The sequence below is a fragment of the Schistocerca serialis genome, chromosome 12 (assembly GCF_023864345.2).
Source record: "Schistocerca serialis cubense isolate TAMUIC-IGC-003099 chromosome 12, iqSchSeri2.2, whole genome shotgun sequence".
Lineage (NCBI taxonomy): Eukaryota > Metazoa > Arthropoda > Insecta > Orthoptera > Acrididae > Schistocerca > Schistocerca serialis.
In genome coordinates, this window is record NC_064649.1 from 143,722,630 (window position 1) to 143,741,514 (window position 18,885).

General features: G+C 43.0%; 1 protein-coding gene and 1 pseudogene across 1 annotated transcript in view; one reads left to right on the plus strand and one right to left on the minus strand.

Annotated features, from left to right (window-relative positions):
• The first annotated feature begins 5,318 nt into the window (after positions 1 to 5,318).
• Positions 5,319 to 18,885, plus strand: part of LOC126428230 (uncharacterized) — a 362,438-nt gene continuing 348,871 nt past the window's right edge. The window contains exon 1 of the mRNA XM_050090146.1: positions 5,319 to 5,415. The gene's annotated coding sequence lies outside the window, so the exon portion shown is untranslated. The remainder of the gene's footprint in view (positions 5,416 to 18,885) is intronic.
• LOC126428674 (5S ribosomal RNA) lies at positions 11,059 to 11,176 on the minus strand (annotated as a pseudogene).

Genomic DNA, 18,885 nt, shown 5'->3' on the forward strand with positions numbered 1-18,885 from the left:
GCAGGATTCGAACCTGCGACCGTAGCAGTCGCGCGGATCCGGACTGAGCGCCTTAACCGCGAGACCACCGCGGCCGGCATCTGTCATTTTTTTTTTATTCTAAGCTATTCATTTTTGTGGAATAATGAAAAAAAAATGTGTGTTTGGTCAGAGGGCTGGCTGCTCTTTATTACAAAGAAATGAGTAAATAATTCTACAATGAAAATGACGGGTGTCGTGTGGTGACTTGAGCCCAGACCACATGTCGAAAGCATTACCAATCGAAATGAAGAAAAAAAACGAGTGGTTACCGTCAGTGACTGGTACTACTGAGCAGCCAGGTTGGAAACCCGTCATCTACTTCAAATTTTTTCTGGTAGAGACGTTTGGAGGGCATCAGAAGAGCTGCTGGGGAGTTAAAACACCGAAATTGCCGCGCAAGTCCTCCAACTGTCGTTACGTCGAAAGGCTTGCAATGGACGGTGTGGTGTGCCTGCACACCGAAGCGAACATAAGTGAACGTGCACTCCGGAAACTACTAGCTAGTGTTCACTAACATTCGCTTGCACTTGCGAACAAGCGTTTATAGTAGACGAGCGAAAGAGAACACTGCCGAACTAAGATTGACCTTGTGAACACAAGCGAACGCCGAGTTCTTGGCGCTAAAATCATATATATAGATTTCATCCGAAAGAACACTACCATAGTGAAATAACTGCGTTAACAACAGTGATATCCGGACAACAGGGGAGCAGATAATTTTTTATTCTTGGTGCGGGGGCAAGGATTCGGCTCTGTGTAAGTACAAGACGTTAATTCAGATCAGCTGCGCAAAATATTAGCAGCTGAAATGTCATAAACTGTTTCAACGTTTAGAATTGTAACACAGGTCGCATTTACTGAAAATTCTGGTACTATGGTGGTAGTTAGGAATGTTGGTCCCGATTTGAAGTGTACAACATTTCAAGAAACATTTTTATTAATCACGTAAAATCTTAGCAGACAAATCAAAATCAAGAGACGTCCCCACCGCTGCTTCAATCGCAGATGATAATGCCGACTGTTAGTTTGCCATCATATTCTGTTTTCTTATTCCTCCCGTATACTTCATAATACAAAGCATTAGCATCGCGATGACTTTGTGGTGTAGTGGATACCGTTTTTGGCTACTACTGCAGAGGTCCCGGGTTCGAAACCGGACCACTCCCTAATTTTTTTTTTTTCTGTGGAAACGTTCGCAAGGTCGCCCATTGAGCCTTGTGAGGGCATCTAGAAAACTGCTTGGAAGTTTAAACACCGAGTTGCCGCGTGAGGTCACTAAAGTAGCGTTATGTCGAAAGGCTTGCAGCGGGTAATATGCCCATACACAGCTCCCAATATAAGCGCATGGGCATTCCGCAGAGAAATCGCTATTCATTACCACTCGCTTTGACTTCCGAGCAAGCGATCACACAGTAAAAGACAACACACAGATTTCGCCCGATTGAGCGTTACCGTAGTCGCGGCATTGGACCTGCATGAGTAGCTGCACTTTAATTACACCTGCCCGTTAGTTCGATGTAACTGAGAAAAATATTCGAGGAATTCGACTTTAAAGTTTTTAGACCATTTTTAATACGCTAAACTTCCGATAATCGGTGTGGCTATGTGGTAACCTGCTCGCATGGAGAGTGTGTGTGTGTGTGTGTGTGTGTGTGTGTGTGTGTGCGTGTGTGAGGGGAGGGGGGTGTGGGAGCATGAGTTCTAAGGAAAGAAAAAGAGTAAAATGGAAACGAACAAGAAATCGTTTATTCTTTGATTAGCTTTCTCATTAAAAATGTAGCAAAAAGGCTACAGTTTTTCCAATTTGCTAAATTCCTCACATATTAGCTCTTTTTCTGTTTGGCAATGGCAAAGAAAGCGTTTCTGAAGAAGAGAAATTTGTTAACATGGAGTATAGATTTATGTGTCAGGAAGTCCTTTCTGAAAGTATTTGTATGGCAGTGAAACATGGACGATAAATAGTTTGGATAGGAAGAGAATAGAAGCTTTCTAAATGTGGTGCTACAGAAGAATGCTGAAGATTAGGTGGGTAGATCACATAACTAATGAGGAGGTATTGAATAGAATTGGGGAGAAGAGGAGTTTGTGGCACAGCTTGATGAGAAGAAGGGACCGGTTGGTAGGACATGTTCTGAGGCATCAAGGGATCACAAATTTAGCATTGGAGGGTAGCGTGGATGGTAAAAATCGTAGAGGGAGACCAAGAGATGAATACACTAAGCAGATTCAGAAGGATGTAGGTTGCAGTAGGTACTGGGAGATGAAGAAGCTTGCACAGGATAGAGTAGCATGGAGAGCTGCATCGAACCAGTCTCAGGACTGAAGACCACAACAACAACAACAACATTGTCTCGTTTCATTCCCCCCCCCCCCCCCCCTGTTTAAACTAATGTTCGGCCTCGGTGTGATTCCTTAATTTGGTTGAACAGAAAAAAACGGAAACCGATGTGTTCAACCTCAGTTAGCCCTTTAAAAAATCCTGGCGGAATAAAATTTGTAAACACAGGTGCAAGTTCTGTGAACATTTAGGTGAACTCTAAAATACAAAAAGATAAATAAAAACTAATTAGTAATTTTTTAAGTTATACAGTCTTGATTAACATTCGTTTATAAAAGATTGGTAATTAATAATTTTTGCGTGCAATTTGTAATTAGAGAAGTGAAGATGTGCATTTTTTATAAAAATTACAATGTGTTGAATAGCATATATTTTTGATGAATTTTGTATTTAAATGATGTAGGTGTTCGAATTGAACGGAGAAAAAGAAAAAAGGAAAAAAAGTGACCGAAACAAAGTGCGATCTATGATCACCAGTATCGTACGTTTTATGTATTCTACACTAGGCGGAAATGCTCGTAGGAGATGCACCTTTGTTTAAAAATTTGATGCCACCTGGAATTTTTTTGGTATTGTATATAAACTTTTATTTAAAATTTTGACAAATACAGATACGTACATGGAGATGTACATTTTCACGTTGTTCTTTGTTTGTTTTCTTGTATTGTCTTTGTTAATCGTCCACTATTATTCGTTATTTGTCTTCCAGTTGGTTTTTACATAATTTATTTATGCACGTTTAATGGTTTTATTGCTTTGGTGTGTTGTAGTAGAATGCAGTGGTTTTTTTTGTTTTTTTTCCTCATTTATGTTCGCGCGTCACAGAACTTCTACATAAGTGGTATGTCCGCTGTATGTGGCGAAGAAAACATCATACATGTGAAATGTAATTTGAAGAATATTACTACCCTGAACTTCGGCGGACTAGTCAGTTTTACATACATATTCGTGATGTTAGCGCCCGCAGACGGAAATTTGAATCATCAATTTTACTGGAGAACCAGGAATTTAAAGGACTATATAATGATTCCGATCAATTCGGATTGCAATGAATGACAACATGTATAGAGAAACACACATTTGTGACGTGTTGTAGAGCAAAGTAAACTTGCGTGACATAAACATTACGCATATCATATTCATTGGCAAAGAAAAATACGAAAGTTTTATAAAGAACTTTACACTTTGTCCAATTAAATTTATGCACTCTCTTTCCGAAACATCCTTTATGGCAGAAATGTTCTACAAAAGAGGAACAACTGAGATTAATTTGAAAAACGACTTAAATCCTGCCTTTTTAAAACAAAATTTGAACATTACGAGGCTAGAGGGTCATGGTCTTCTTTTTTAATTACAGTTTCGTGAAAATTATTTGTAGGTATCGTCTCATGCAATAATTAAAAACAGTATTCGCTTTAGTAAGACAATAAACAGTTTCGTGTTATTTCTGAAAATTTACCTCTAATATCTTAACCCCTTGTGCAAATTCACGAGTGTAGTGGCTGTTCATTTATTTGTGGTAAGATCTTATGGGACCAAACTGCTTAGGTTATTGGTCCCTAAGCTTACACACTACTTAATCTAACGGTTTGCCATTCGTACACCCAGTTTCGTTGTCGAGTACACCATCGCAGGTGCTCCTGTCTGTAATGCAGGGTCAAGGGTAACCGCAGCCATGGTGTCCGAGCTGACAGTCCGTGCTGCTGCAAACGTCGTCGAACTGTTCGTGCAGATGGTTGTTGTCTTGCAAACGTCCCCATCTGTTGAGTCAGGCATCGAGACGTGGCTGCACGATCCGTTGCAGCCATGCGGATAAAATGTCTGTCATCTCGACTGCTAGTGATACGAGGCCGTTGGGATCCAGCACGGCGTTCCGTATTACCCTCCTGAACCCACCGATTCCATATTCTGCTAACAGTCATTGGATCTCGACCAACGCGAGCAGCAATGTCGCGATACGATAAACCGCAATCGCGATAATAATCCGACCTTTATCAAAGTCGGAAACGTGATGGTACGTATTTCTCCTCCTTACACGAGGCATCAAAACAACGTTTCACGAGGCAACGCCGGTCAACTGCTGTTTGTGTATGAGAAACCGGTTGGCCGCGCGGGATTAGCCGAGCGGTCTCAGGCGCTGCAGTCTTGGACTGTGCGGCTGGTCCCGGCGGAGGTTCGAGTCCTCCCTCGGGCATGGGTATGTGTGTTTGTCCTTAGGATAATTTAGGTTAAGTAGTGTGTAAGCTTAGGGACTGATGACCTTAGCAGTTAAGTCCCATAAGATTTCACACACATTTGAACATTTGAAATCGGTTGGAAACTTTCCTCATGTCAGCACGTTATCGGTGTCGCCAACCTTGTGTGAATGCTCTGAAAAGCTAATCATATGCATATCACAGCATCTTCTTCCTGTCGGTTAAATTTCACGTCTGTAACATGTCATCTTCGTGGTGCAGCACTTTTAATGGCCAGTAGTGTATCTTTAACTTACGCTATGGACAACACGCACACACCCATGCCCGAGGGAGGACTCGAACCTCCGACGGGGGGAGCCACGGGGTCCGTGACAATACGCCCTAGATCGCGCGGCTACCCCGCGCTGCTACAGTGACTACTAAAGGTGTGGCACTTCTCGTCGCGATTGGCAGTACTATGTCTGCAGTTTAGTGAAGTCGCAGATAATGACTGCTAGAGATTCGAGAGAAGTCTGCAGTGAGATTTTCCTCTTGTGGACGCCTGTGAGTACTGGCTGCTTCCCACGATATCCGACTGGTGCTGAAGATTTCAGCGTCCCGCGCAACATATCGGTCTCTTTGGAAATTGCGGTCCTGTTCGAGAGAAGAGCAACGTCAGCGGAAACAGCAGGGACGCGTCGCGCATGCGCACGGCAGCTGCGCAGTAGGCCTCCGCGCAGGTCGATGCTGCGCCGGGCGCCGCACTTGAGACCTGCCAGTGTGCAGCCAGACGCCAAAGCAGCAACATCTGGCCCAGCCGGCGGGAGCTGCCGCGGAGGCCGCCCTGTCAATCAGCAGGCGACAAGACAACTGTCTAGGCAGGTAGGTGGTTCCCCTACTATCCACGTCCGCGAGCGCTGCGCTGTTCGCCGTAGCCGACGTATGCTTCTCTGCTCCATAAAGCCACTTGGCGCGAGGTAAACAATGCACCGCTACCCTTATTCACTACCTTACAAGGAGATGGCACGAGCGTGGGGTCGGGGATTTGTCCGAAATTTTGTTTGGTGAAAGATGAGTCCTAACACCTCACGTGGTTAAAATATTAGGACGCACTACCCGGAAAATCCCGGGAAGAATCGATCCTAAGTTACTTAGATGCCTTATGAGTATAAAATGTTAATCCGTTGCCGAGCCGCCGCCTGGCCTAGATGTTTGGGGCTCGGTCTCTTACGCCAGAGGTCTCGGCTTCTATTCCTCCTCTGGCACCTTTTCTTTCCCTCTGTTTCATTTTCTTTTGTTATTCCACCAATTGATCAGAAAGTTTCCCAAACCTACATTATCTTTAACAAATTAAATGATGACTAACTGGAAACCTCAGCTGCCGACAGCTGTTGTTGATATACCTCGATGTGGACAGCTGAAAATGTGTGCCCCGACCGAGACTCGAACCCGGGATCTCCTGCTTACATGGCAGACGCTCTATCCATCTGAGCTACCTAGGACACAGACGAATAGCGCGACTGCAGGGACTTATCCCTTGCACGCTTCCCGTGAGACCCACATCCCCAACTGTCCACAATTCTACATATGTATTGTACCTTATAGACATTTGCCCACCCACTCATTACTCGCGCACGCTTTGGCGATTCCCGTAAGAGTTTGAGCAACCTGTGCGCATTCGCACAGACGAAGGTCAATGGCTGGGTATCCTTTAACTATATATACGAAGACAGTAACTTGTTCTCGAAAGAACAGTTACTGTTGATAACCGTGCAGCTTTTCCCTGGAATAAATGATGACTAACTGAAAACCTCAGCTGCCGACAGGTGAATCGCCAAAGCGTGTGCGAGTAATGAGTGGGTGGCCAAATGTCCATAAGGTACAATACGCATGTAGAATTGTGGACAGTTGGGAATGTGAGTCTCACGGGAGGCGTGCAAGGGATAAGTCCCTGCAGTCGCGCTATTCATCTGTGTCCTCGGTGGCTGTGATGGATAGAGCGTCTGCCATGCAAGCAGGAGATCCCGGGTTCGAGTCCCGGTCGGGACACACATTTTCAGCTGTCCACATCGAGGTATATCAACAACACCTGTCGGCAGCTGAGGGTTTCAGTTAGTCATCATTTATTCCAGGGAAAAGCTGCACGGTCATCAACAGTAACTGTTCTTTCGAGAACAAGTTACTGTCTTCGTATATTTAACAAATTAGTTACATTATTGAATAAAAATCATTTTCTTTTTGTCCAACAACACAGTTCATGGCGGTGGGTTTTCCATTTTTCATTGTAAAGTATATAAGGAGAATCATTGGGTTTTTAATCAGAATAACAAATTCGATTGGGAAACATTCAATTTTTATGCATATAATAATTATAAACAAGAACCGCAGTGGTAATTATCGTAAAAACAAGCAAAGCAATAATTTTTGCGACATCTTGCGCAACATATAAAAGCGGCTGTTTTACAATCACAGGGCGTTTGCAATAAATCTGTACAAAAACATGCCCCATTAACATTTACGAAAATGTTTCGAGTTTCTGACAATTTTGAGGCAAACCAGGCATATTGAATCCTGTCTCGGAATATTGGTGACGATAATTGATGGTGAATTATAGAATGCATTTTTATACAATCTTCCCGGGAATTAATTTCACGATTCTCCTGTGATAGTGCGCTGCAATTTTGCAAGCAACAGAAGAAAAAAAATAAAGTGCCGGAATTAAGACGAATCGAACCCGAGACCTTTGGCCTAAGGGTCCGACCGCTAACCGTGTAGGCCAGACGGCGGCGCGGCACTGGACTAACATTTTATACTCATAAGGCACCTAAGAAGCTTTGGATCGATTTTTCTCGGGATTTTCCGAGTAGTGCGTCCTAATATTTTAACCACGTGAGGTGTTAGGGGTCCTCTTTCACCACACAAAATTTCGGAAAAATCCCGGACCCCACGGTCGTGCCGTGTCCTTGTTAGTCTTCCGTTTCTACATCTACACCGTGCGTCAGTAGGTGCTTGGCGTTCCAGGATCATTTCCTCTCCTTTCTACTCTACTCGTGCAGTTATCATCCACAGATTTGCATCTGCGGTGCAGATTTACTAAACTACACGCGACCGGCATGCGTTGCGACGCCTCTTCTTTCCAAGTAGGTATAGACATAAAAGACAGGCACATATACGTGTGCAAAAGAAATAAAAGACAATTATATTTTGTGCAAAAAATTAATTCTGAAAAAGGTTGTTAAAATTCTTCGCGATATACAGTATTTTTGGCCTTGCTGATTCCCGCAAGAACAAGTAAATCTTTGGTCGTCCCACGACTGAGCGTGCACCATGTCATGTGAATAACATGCATTTTTCCAAATTTAACGGAAACACTTGCTTTTTCCTCGCGCCTTCGCCCGCGTACGCATATGACACATATACAGGGTGGTCCATTGATCGTGACCGCGCCAAATATCTCACGAAACAAGCGTCAAACGAAAAAACTACAAAGAACGAAACTCGTCTATCTTGAAGGGGGAAACCAGATGGCGCTATAGTTGGCCCGCTAGATGGCGCTGCCATCGGATATCAACTGGTTTTTTTAAAAAATAGGAAGCCCCATTTTTTATTACATATTCGTGTAGTACGTAAATAAATATGAGTATGGACCACTTTTTTCGCTTTGCCTTAGATGGCGCTGTAATAGTCACAAACATATGGCTCACAATTTTAAACGAATTGGTAACAGGTAGACCTTTTAAATTAAAATACAGAACGTAGGTACGTTTGAACGTTTTATTTCGGTTGTTCCAATGTGATACATGTACATTTGTGAACTTATCATTTCTGAGAACTCATGCTATTACAGCGTGATTACCTGTAAATACCACATTACTGCAATAAATGCTCAAAATTCTGTCGGTCAACTTCAATGCATTTGGCAATAAGTGTAACGACATTCCTCTCAACAGCGAGTATTTCGCCTTCCGTAATGTTCGCACATGCATTGACAATACGCTGACGCATGTCGTCAGGCGTTGTCGGTGGATCACGATAGCAAATATCCTTCACCTTTCCCCACAGAAAGAAATCCGGGGACGTCAGATCCGGTTAACGTGCGGGCCATGGTATGGTGCTTCGACGACCAATTCACCTGTCATGAAATATGCTTCTCAATACCGCTTCAACAGCACGCGAGCTATGTGCCGGACATCCATCATGTTGGAAGTGCATCGCCATCCTCTCATGCAGTGAAACATCTTGTAGTAATATCGGTAGAACGTTACGTAGGAAATCAGCATACATTGCACCATTTAGATTGCCATCGATAAAATGGGGGTCAATTATCCTTCCTCCCATAATGCCGCACCATACATTAACCCGCCAACGTCGCTGATGTTCCACTTTCCACAGCCATCGTGGATTTTCCTTTGCCCAATAGTGCATATTATGCAGGTTTAAGTTACCGCATTTGGTGAATGACGCTTCGTCGCCAAATAGAACGCGTGCAAAAAATCTGCCATCGTCCTGTAATTTCGCTTGTGCCCAGTGGCACGACGTTCAAAGTCGTCGCTATGCAATTCCTGGTGCATAGAAATATGGTATGGGTGCAATCGATGTTCATGTAGCATTCTCAACACCGACGTTTTTGAGATTCCCGATTCTCGTGCAGTTTGTCTGCTACTGGTGTGCGGATTAGCCGCGACAGCAGTTACAACACCTACTTGGGCATCATCATTTGTTGCAGGTCGTGGCTGACGTTTCACATGTGGCTGAACACTTCCTGTTTCCTTAAATAACGTAACTATCCGGCGAACGGTCCGGACACTTGGATGATGTCGTCCAGGATACCGAGCAGCATACATAGCACACGTCCGTTGGGCATTTTGATCACAATAGCCATACATCAACACGATATCGACCTTTCCCGCAATTGGTAAACGGTCCATTTTAACACGGGTAATGTATTACGAAGCAAATACCGTCCGCACTGGCGGAATGCTACATGATACCACGTACTTAGACGCTTGTGACTATTACAGCGCCATGCATCACAAAGCGAAAAAAGTGGTCCAACTGAAACATTCATATTTCTTTACGTACTTTACGAATATGTAATAAAAATGGGGGTTCCTATTTTTAAAAAACGCAGTTGATATCCGTTTGACCTATGGCAGCGCCATCTAGCGGGCCAACCATAGCGCCATCTGGTTTTCCCCTTCAAGCTAGACGAGTTTCGTTCTTTGTAGTTTTTTCGTTTGACGCTTATTTCGTGAGATATTTGGTCCGGTCGCCATCAATGGACCACCCTGTATACTACAGTGCAAAACGGAAGGGCGGAAGCCAACTTTCGCATGATTTCTCACTGCCAACTAACGTTTCTCTATGAAACTTTGACCATACATAGAAAGAACTGCTATAGTGTACTACAGAAGATAGTTCAAAGCAATATGCACTGAGACGGAAAAAAATGATGCTTCCCTGGACATTAGAAACGGCGGCACATGGCACGTAATGATATGTGTGGTCACCATGCTCTGCAGCTCGCTCCATGCTGGCCACGAGGTTGGGAAAGAGTTCTCGGTGTAGGTGGATGCCTGCAATATGCCTCACCACTCACCATGCACAAAAATGAAGTCAGGGCCGAATGCATGTCTGAAAAGACGCACCAAGGGAAGGAGCAGACTATGTGACAACGTTGTCCAGCGACTGTATCGTGTTTAGTACGGCCATACAACAATATGCCTGTCCACACCATAACACTTGGACTACCGAAACGGTCATGTTAGACAATTCTGGACGCAGATCTACATGGCGGGAGGTGGAAACACGAAATGAACCCAGATGCACAGTCGAACTCGGTCCTTTTCGTGTAGGTAGACATAAAGTTGCACGGGCGTATTGACCTCCAAAGCTTTGAACAAGGAACACTCGAAGCTCAACTCTACTGCCCGTCCACGTCTTTTCAGGTGCGTATTCGCAGCTTTTTTTAGGGATGACTAGCCTACCGCCAGCTGCGTTGGTCGCGTACACTTATGGCCTTCAGAGACTTTTTTTGTTTTTATTTAAGCTTATTGTTATATTGTTCACAAACTGCAACACCTTCTAAGCTTTTCACGCTCATTAAAGCCACATAAGCGTGATCTTCACCGAACATACTTCTGACCAAAAAGTGATTCCGGTAGCTCGAGTCCAAAATTTTTGTTAATCGTGCCTTTTGCTTTCCTGTGGAGATTTTTCCGTAACAACTTTCATCTCCTGATAAATATTTCCTTATATCTAACCGAAAATGGAAATACCAGTTTTCATAAATTTAGCTTTTTTTTTTTGTTTACTCTCTCCGTCCGAAGAGGCTTTGGAAGGCCCCCCGGTACCGACGGGCCGTCGTGTCATCCTCAGACCACAGGCGTCACTGGATACGGATCGGAGGGGCACGTGGTCAGCACACCGCTCTCCCGGCCGTATGTCAGTTTCCGAGACCGGAGCCGCTACTTCTCAGTCAAGTAGCTCCTCAGTTTGCCTCACAAGGGCTGAGTGCACCCCGCTTGCCAACAGCGCTCGGCAGACCGGAGGGTCACCCATTCAAGTGCTAGCCCAGCCCGACAGCGCTTAACTTCGGTGATCTGACGGGAACCGGTGTTCCCACTGTGGCAAGACCGTTGGTAGAGTTACGTTTTTAATGTTTCCATATTATTGTCAACCCCTGTAAACGCAACAGATGCTGTAATAAAACTCAAGTACTCATTTCACCGTAACGGAGCTTCTACGACAACATCTACATGACGTCTCTGCAATTCATACTTTAGTGTATGGCAGAGCGTTCATAGAGCCATCATTTCTGGGCCGTTCCACTCTCGAATATCACACGGAAAAAATGAACACCTAAATCATTCCGAGCGAGCTCTGATTTCTCCACGTCTCCCTATGTACGTGTGCGCATTCGGAGGAGTTAGTTGGTGATCGAAATTTCATGAAAGGTCTCTCCGATTCGCTTTATTTTGTCACAGACGCTTGGGGGGTGGGGGTGGGGGGGGGAGGTATTTTGGCAGTGAACACGTGGTAGTTGCCGGCTGGGCGCGCGTTTTTGGGAGTGTTGCCTCCATCTGAAGATGCCATGGGCTGCCCGGAATACGCAGCCTACCGACAACGCCGACGTCGTCAAAACAAACTAATTATCCTTTAATACACCACTGTCTGGTTGTACGACCTTTAAGTGAGGTGTCTAACGACTGATGTCTGTTATCACTGATATAGCCCACATGAGCTACTGTAATACACTGAAGAGCTAAAGAAACTGGTACCCCTTACAACTACCTAACATCGTGTAGCCCCCCCCCCCCCCCGCCCTCCGGGCACACACAAGTGCAGCAACAGTACTTGGCATGGATTCGACTAATGTCTCAAGTAGTGCTGGAGGGAACTGACACCATGAATATTGAAGGGCTGTCCATAAATCCGTAGGAGTACGAATGGGTGGAGATCTCCTCTGAACAGCACGTTTCAATGGATTCCAGATATACTCAGTAATGTTCCTGGCTGGGGAGTTTGGTGGCCAGCGTAAGTGTTTAAACTCTGAAAGCCCATGTCGATGATGTGTCGTTGAATGGTGTGCACGCTGACACTTTCTGATGGCCCAACATTGGCATCTGCTGCAATTTGCGGAAAGGTTGCACTTCTGTCACGATGAACGATTCTCTTCAGTCGTCGTTGACCCCGTTATTGCAGGATCTTTTTCAGACCGCAGAGATGTCTGAGATCTGATGTTTTGTCGGATTCCTGATATTGACGATATAGTCGTGAAATCGACATTTGGGAAAATCCCCACTTCAGCTCTACCTCGGAGATGCTGTGTCTCATCGCTCGTGTGCCGACTATAACACCACGTTCAAACTCACTCAAATCTTGATAACCTGTCCTTGTAGCAGCAGCAACCGATCTAACAACTGCGCCAGACTCTTGTTCTCTTATATAGGCGTTGCCGACCGCAGCACCGTATTCTGCCTGTTTACATGTCTCTGTATTTGAATGCACGATCCTATACCAGTTTCTTTGGCGCTTGAGTGTGTATGTTAACCAGAAGTAATGAACTTTTAAAGATAAAAAAGTTGAAACGAGAGTTTGTTAGAAGCCCTTTCGTGGCTCTGAGTAGAAGGTGTGATCTTTCATTTAGTGTTTCCTGCAGGATGGAATGAATCCCGGAAGACTTGGCTGTTCGAGCATTGCGGTGGCGCGTATGATGCAGACCACCAGAGTGAAGTAGGAAAGGGACAATTGATCAAGAAAAAACGTTTGAGGTAACAGAGAGCAATGTATTACAGTATTCAAGGCGTACTGAAGCTGTATGAAGCATACCCATGGCTTTTACCACAGCCATTCGTAAATTTGACACCGTTGTTGCACTATACAAAGGACTGCTACAGTATAGTACAGAAGGGTAGAAAGAAATGTGAAATGAGACCAACAGAAATGACACTTTATTCAAAGACAATAATTATATTAAACTTTAGTGGCAGATTAAAACTGTGCGCCGGACCGAGACTCGAACTCGGGACCTTTGCCTTTCGCGGGCAAGTGCTGTACCAACTGAGCTACCCAAGCACGACTCACGCCCCGTCCACACAGCTTAACTTCTGCCAGTACCTCGTCTCCTACCTTCCAAACTTTACAGAAGCTCTTCTGCGAACCTTGCAGAACTAGCACTCCTGAAAGAAAGGATATTGCGGAGACATGGCTTAGCCACAGACTAGGGATTGTCTTTATTTTACTTTTCACACGACGACTTTCGGGAAATGATTCCCTTTTCCAAGCGCGTTTTTGTGTGTATTATGCCATTTCTATGTGATGTTGTCGATGTGTGAGAGTCTGCTTCATTTCGTTAACTTTACTGCAGTATGTAAGAAACACGCGATTTTTAGTTGGTTGTCGATCTATTTGTAAAGTTAGTGGCGAAATTTAGCATTATCTGTACTTAAAGTTTTCTTATGGTCCATTTGTGCAGAGTCTCACACACTCACTAAACATCACACACAACTTGCGGTAAACTTTACATATTGAAAATATCTTACACAAAGAAAACAGTTACAAAGATGTTCCTTCAAGTAGTCGACATAGATAACTTTATAGGTCTTCCACAGAGCAGGATATGCATTTTTACACAGGTTATTTAGCTTAACAATTTGGATCATAATTTACTTACATCGATTTTACAATTAGAAAGTAGTAACACATACAAATACGCACAATTGTAAAATCGATGTAAGTAAATTATGATCCATATTGTTAAGCCAAATAACCTCTATACAAATGCATATCATGCTCTGTGGAAGACCTATAAAGTTATCTATGTTGACTACTTGTAGGAACATCTTTGTAACTGTTTTTTATATGTAAGGTATTTTCGATGTGTAAAGTGTACAAGTTGTGTGTGATGCTTAGTGTGTGTGAGACTCTGCACAAATGGACCATAAGGAAACTGTAAGTACAGATTCTTCTAAATTTCGCCACTAACTTCACAAAAACATCGACAACCAAATAAAAATAGTGTTTAATATACAGGGTGAGTCCCGAAGATACGCAAATATTATGTTATTCTACAAGTAAAACCAAAGAAAAAGTTCGTATAAACATAGCTCCGCAAATGTTTAGTACAGAGTTACGGCTAATAAGACTTCCCCTGAAATTTAGCAACTTCTTTAACTTGAAGCCATCGCGTAACTGTACGAGGTTAAAATAAAGCACGATTTCCATTTATTCCTCTGTTATTGGTCTGGTGAATCTAATAAAACATGACCCAGATATGTATCTGGAGTAGTTTTCCAGAACATCCAGAGAAGCAAAGATTGTTATGCAAGTAAATTTGTTTACTTTCCGTTAAGAATGTAGAAACGTTAGTGATTTGTTTCAGTCGTTTCCTAACATTGAAACGAGTTAGTTTCCTATATTGTTCAGTGAAAGAACATAGTAACAGCAGTATATTTAAGTGAAACCCCATAGTAATTGTTGTAGTTTGTAGATTATTTATGAAATAGGGATGCCTTTTCAAATTTACGACAGATCGATCGATTTAACATCAATGGATTTTTGTGTATAGGGATGGATGAAAGACGTAGTTTATGAGGACAAAGTCAATACACGTGAGGCATTATTTGCCCGCATTATGAATGCAATACACGAAGTTAAGAACAACCCTGTCCTGTGAAACGGAAACGTGCATCTGAATGCATTGAACTCGGTGGAGACATTTTTGAAGATTTATTGTGAATGTATTGTGAAAGTGTAATAACGCTGTATGACGTCCTTAACACAGAGCTTCGTTTTTTCCGGTTTAACACGAATTCAAGTGTGCAACAGTATTATTAAAAATAGATTCTCTGACATATTCATACAATTTCAGTTAAAGTTATTTGGATCATTTTTCCAAAATTAAATTCTCTACAACTTCGGTTGAAAACTTTGTGTAATTATCTGGAATTTAAAAAAACAAATTGTGCCAAGTAGTTAATAAATTAAAAATTTTAAGAAATAACGTCTTTGCTTCTCTGGATGTTCTGGAAAACTACTGCAGATACACATCTGGGACATTTTTTATTCGATTCACGAGACCAATAAGAACAAAATAAATGGAAATCGTGGTTTACTTGAAGTTCGTACAGTTTTGCGATGGCTTCATATTAGCAAAGTTCCTAAATTTCAGGGAGGATGTTTTATTAGCTGTAACTAAACATCTGCGGACCTATGTTTATATGAACTTTTTTCTTTAGTTTTGCTTGTAGAATAACGTATTAATATATTTGCATATCTTCGTGAATCACACTGTATATTGCAGTAAAGTCAACTAAATGAAGCAGACTCTCACACATCGACAGCATCACATTGAAATGGCATAATACGCGCAAAAACGTGCTTGGAAAAGGGAATCATTTCCCGAAACACGTCACGTGAAAAGCAAATAAAGAAAATCGTGACTGGTAGCAGAAGAATTATTTATAAACAAACCTATTGTTTTCAGAGTCACGGGCTTTCAAAAACTATTTGTAATGGATCAAATCAAATTACCCAGGTTACATTCATCCAGTGTTTGAGAATGAGGGCACTTTGATACTTCCAACAAACTTTACACGTAATTTCAAACTTTTCGAATATTTAATTAGTACCAGTGAATAATCAGCAAATAATAAAGCATAATTCGGGTTTGGAATCTTTAACCAAAACGGTTAAAATACATGCTTAACGTCAGATACTTAATACGTTCATAAATTTGTAAAGTAATCAGATGTTGAAGCTCTTTTACAAATGGGAGTTCGATTTTTTCAAGACTTGCTGGTGGAGGTGGGGTAATCTTTGCTTCCTGGTCATATAATCAGAACATAATGGATATCTCCCTAAATTTATGGACAATTCGGTTTTCGCCTACTCCTTCGCGGACGTCTGAATATCTCACATATACGTCACGTTTGTACACTGCCGTAAAAAATGCAAAACGCTGATTGTGTCATTGACACCTGGATATAATATGTACATAATGAAGGGTTCCAATGTTAGTGATTCATTTGTCACAATCATCTGCGGCCGGATGGCAGCCAAGAGACCTGTGTGCGCACCCTCTGTTTTGATTCTGCTGTCAGGAACTGTGCTAAGTTTATGGGTGAGCATTGCTTGCAACATTCATACTAGCGTGCAACTACGTTCCAGCGACGAGTGCGTACTCCTACTGAATAGCTTCAGCGGGGTGTATTGTGGGCCTGTGGGAAGCTGGTTGGACGTACTGTCAGGTTGCTGCACATGTCGGGCAAAATTTATCGATAGCGTTAAGGCCCCGGGAATGGACAAAATTCCATTAGAACTACTGACAGCCTTGGGAGAGGCAGGCCTCACAAAACTCAACCATCTAGTGAGCAAGATGTATGAGACAGGCGAAATACCCTCAGACTTCAAGAAGGATATATTAATTCCAATCCCAAAGAAAGCAGGTGTTGACAGATGACAAAATTACCGAACTATCAGTTTAATAAGCTTTTGACAATGTTGACTGGAATACTCTCTTTCAAATTCTGAAGGTAGCAGGGGTAAAATACAGGAAGCGAAAGGCTATTTACAATTTGTACAGAAACCAGATGGCAGTTACAAGAGTCGAGGAGCATGAAAGGGAAGCAGTGGTTGGGAAGGGAGTGAGACAGGATTGTAGCCTCTCCCCGATGTTATTGAATATGTATATTGAGCAATCTGTAAAGGAAACAAAAGAAAAATTCGGAGTAGGAATTAAAATCCATGGAGAAGAAACAATTGTAATTCTGTCAGAGACAGCAAAGGACCTGGAAGAGCAGCTGAACGGGATGGACAGTATCTTGAAAGGAGGATATACGATGAACATCAACAAAATCAAAACGACGATAATGGAATGTAGTCGAATTAAATCGGGTGATGCTGCGGGAATTAGATTAGGAAATGAGACACTTCAAGTAGTAAATCAGTTGTGCTTTTTGGGGAGCAAAATAACTGATGATGGTCGAAGTAGAGAGGATATAAAATGTAGATTGTTAATGGCAAGGAAAGCGTTTCTGAAGAAGAGAAATTTATTAACATGGAGTATAGATTTAAGTGTCAGGAAGTCGTTTCTGAAAGTATTTGTATGGAGTGTAGCCATGTATGGAAGTGAAACGTGGATGATAAATAGTGTGGACAAGAAGAGAATAGAAACTTCCGAAATGTTGTGGTACAGAAGAATGGTGAAGATGATATGGGTAGAAGACAGAAGTAATGAGGAGATATTGAATAGAATTGGAGAGAAAGGAAATTTGTGGCACAACTTGACTAGAAGAAGGGATCGGTTGGTAGGACATATTCTGAGGCATCAAGGGATCACCAATTTAGTATTGGAGGGCAGCGTGGAGGGTAAAAATCGTAGAGGGAGACCAAGAAATGAATACACTAAGCAGATTCAGAAGGATGTAGGCTGCAGTAGGTACTGGGAGATGAAGAAGCTTGCACAGGATAGAGTAGCATGGAGAGCTGCATCAAACCAGTCTCAGGACTGAAGACCACAACAAGAACAGTGTTGCTGCATTCAACTTTGGTCTGTAGTACATTCCCACACCTGTAGAAGGGGTTTCCGGACATCCGCATAGCACAGACACATGGAGAGATTGATGCATTGAACGAGCAGCGGTTTACAATAGAACTTCACCAAGGGACGAAATCGGGTCACATGTTGCACCTGTTGTCACCAGGAACCACTGGGAACCGTCTGCTCCAGCAGGACAAACATGACGCGTACGCAGCTCGTGGTCTAGTGGCTAGCGTTGCTGCCTCTGGATCACCAGGTCCTGGGTTTGATTACCTGCCGGGTTGGGGATTTTCTCTGCCTGGGGACTGGGTATTTGTGTTATCCTCATCATTTCATCATCATCATTCGTGACAGTGGCTAGATTGGCTTGTGTAAAAATTTGGACTTTGTACGGACGCTAATGACGGCGCATTTCAGCGCCCCCAAACCAATCATCGTCATCATCATCATCATCATCATCATCATGTAACATTACTTTGTCTCTGGCCAGGACTCGACGGGAGAGTGGGATGAGGCTGTGTTGTCTTCAGGGATGAGAGTAGGTTCTGACTGTATGCGAGTGATGTACGTACACATGTACAGCGTAGCCTTGACAAACGATCCATCCCATTCGCCTGGGCACACAGGTCCCATTCCAGGCTTCACAGTGTGGAGAGAGTGAGGCATCTGTTGAAACTCGCTCACACGTTTGGTGTTTCTGCTGGGTGAAGTAACCAATGCCCACTACAGTGCTACTGTCATTTCTTCGACAGGAAGGTGATGTGCTTTTTCAGCAGGACAATGCACGTCTTCATATGGTTGCTGTGACTCTTCGTGGTGTTCAGGCAGCAAAATCACCATATCTCTCCCCAACTGAAGATGTACATGACATGAGAAGCCGGAACCATTGCCAAATTGCAAAAAAGGTGCAAGGTGCTAGGGAACAATCTATCCCAGGGTACCATTCGTCACGTTTACGATCGTTTGCATGCGACAATACACACCTGCGTTGTCGCCAGAAGGCCTGCGCTGTGTATTGTTGCGACTGTTGTGTCTGTACTTACACAATGATAGACTGTGTCACCTCACTTGGAAATAAATTTACCTCGTCCTTAGGGTGTTGCATTTTTTTCGGACACTGTATGTATTTCACATGTAAAAGGCAGTGAAATGTAAACGAGACGGATGGAAAAGTAAGTAAACTGTTTATTGTTTCAAAAGTAATCGCCATAACTGTTAATACACTGCTGGCCACTAAAATTGCTACACCAAGAAGAAATGCAGATGATAAACGGCTATTCATTGGACAAATATATTATACTAGAACTGAC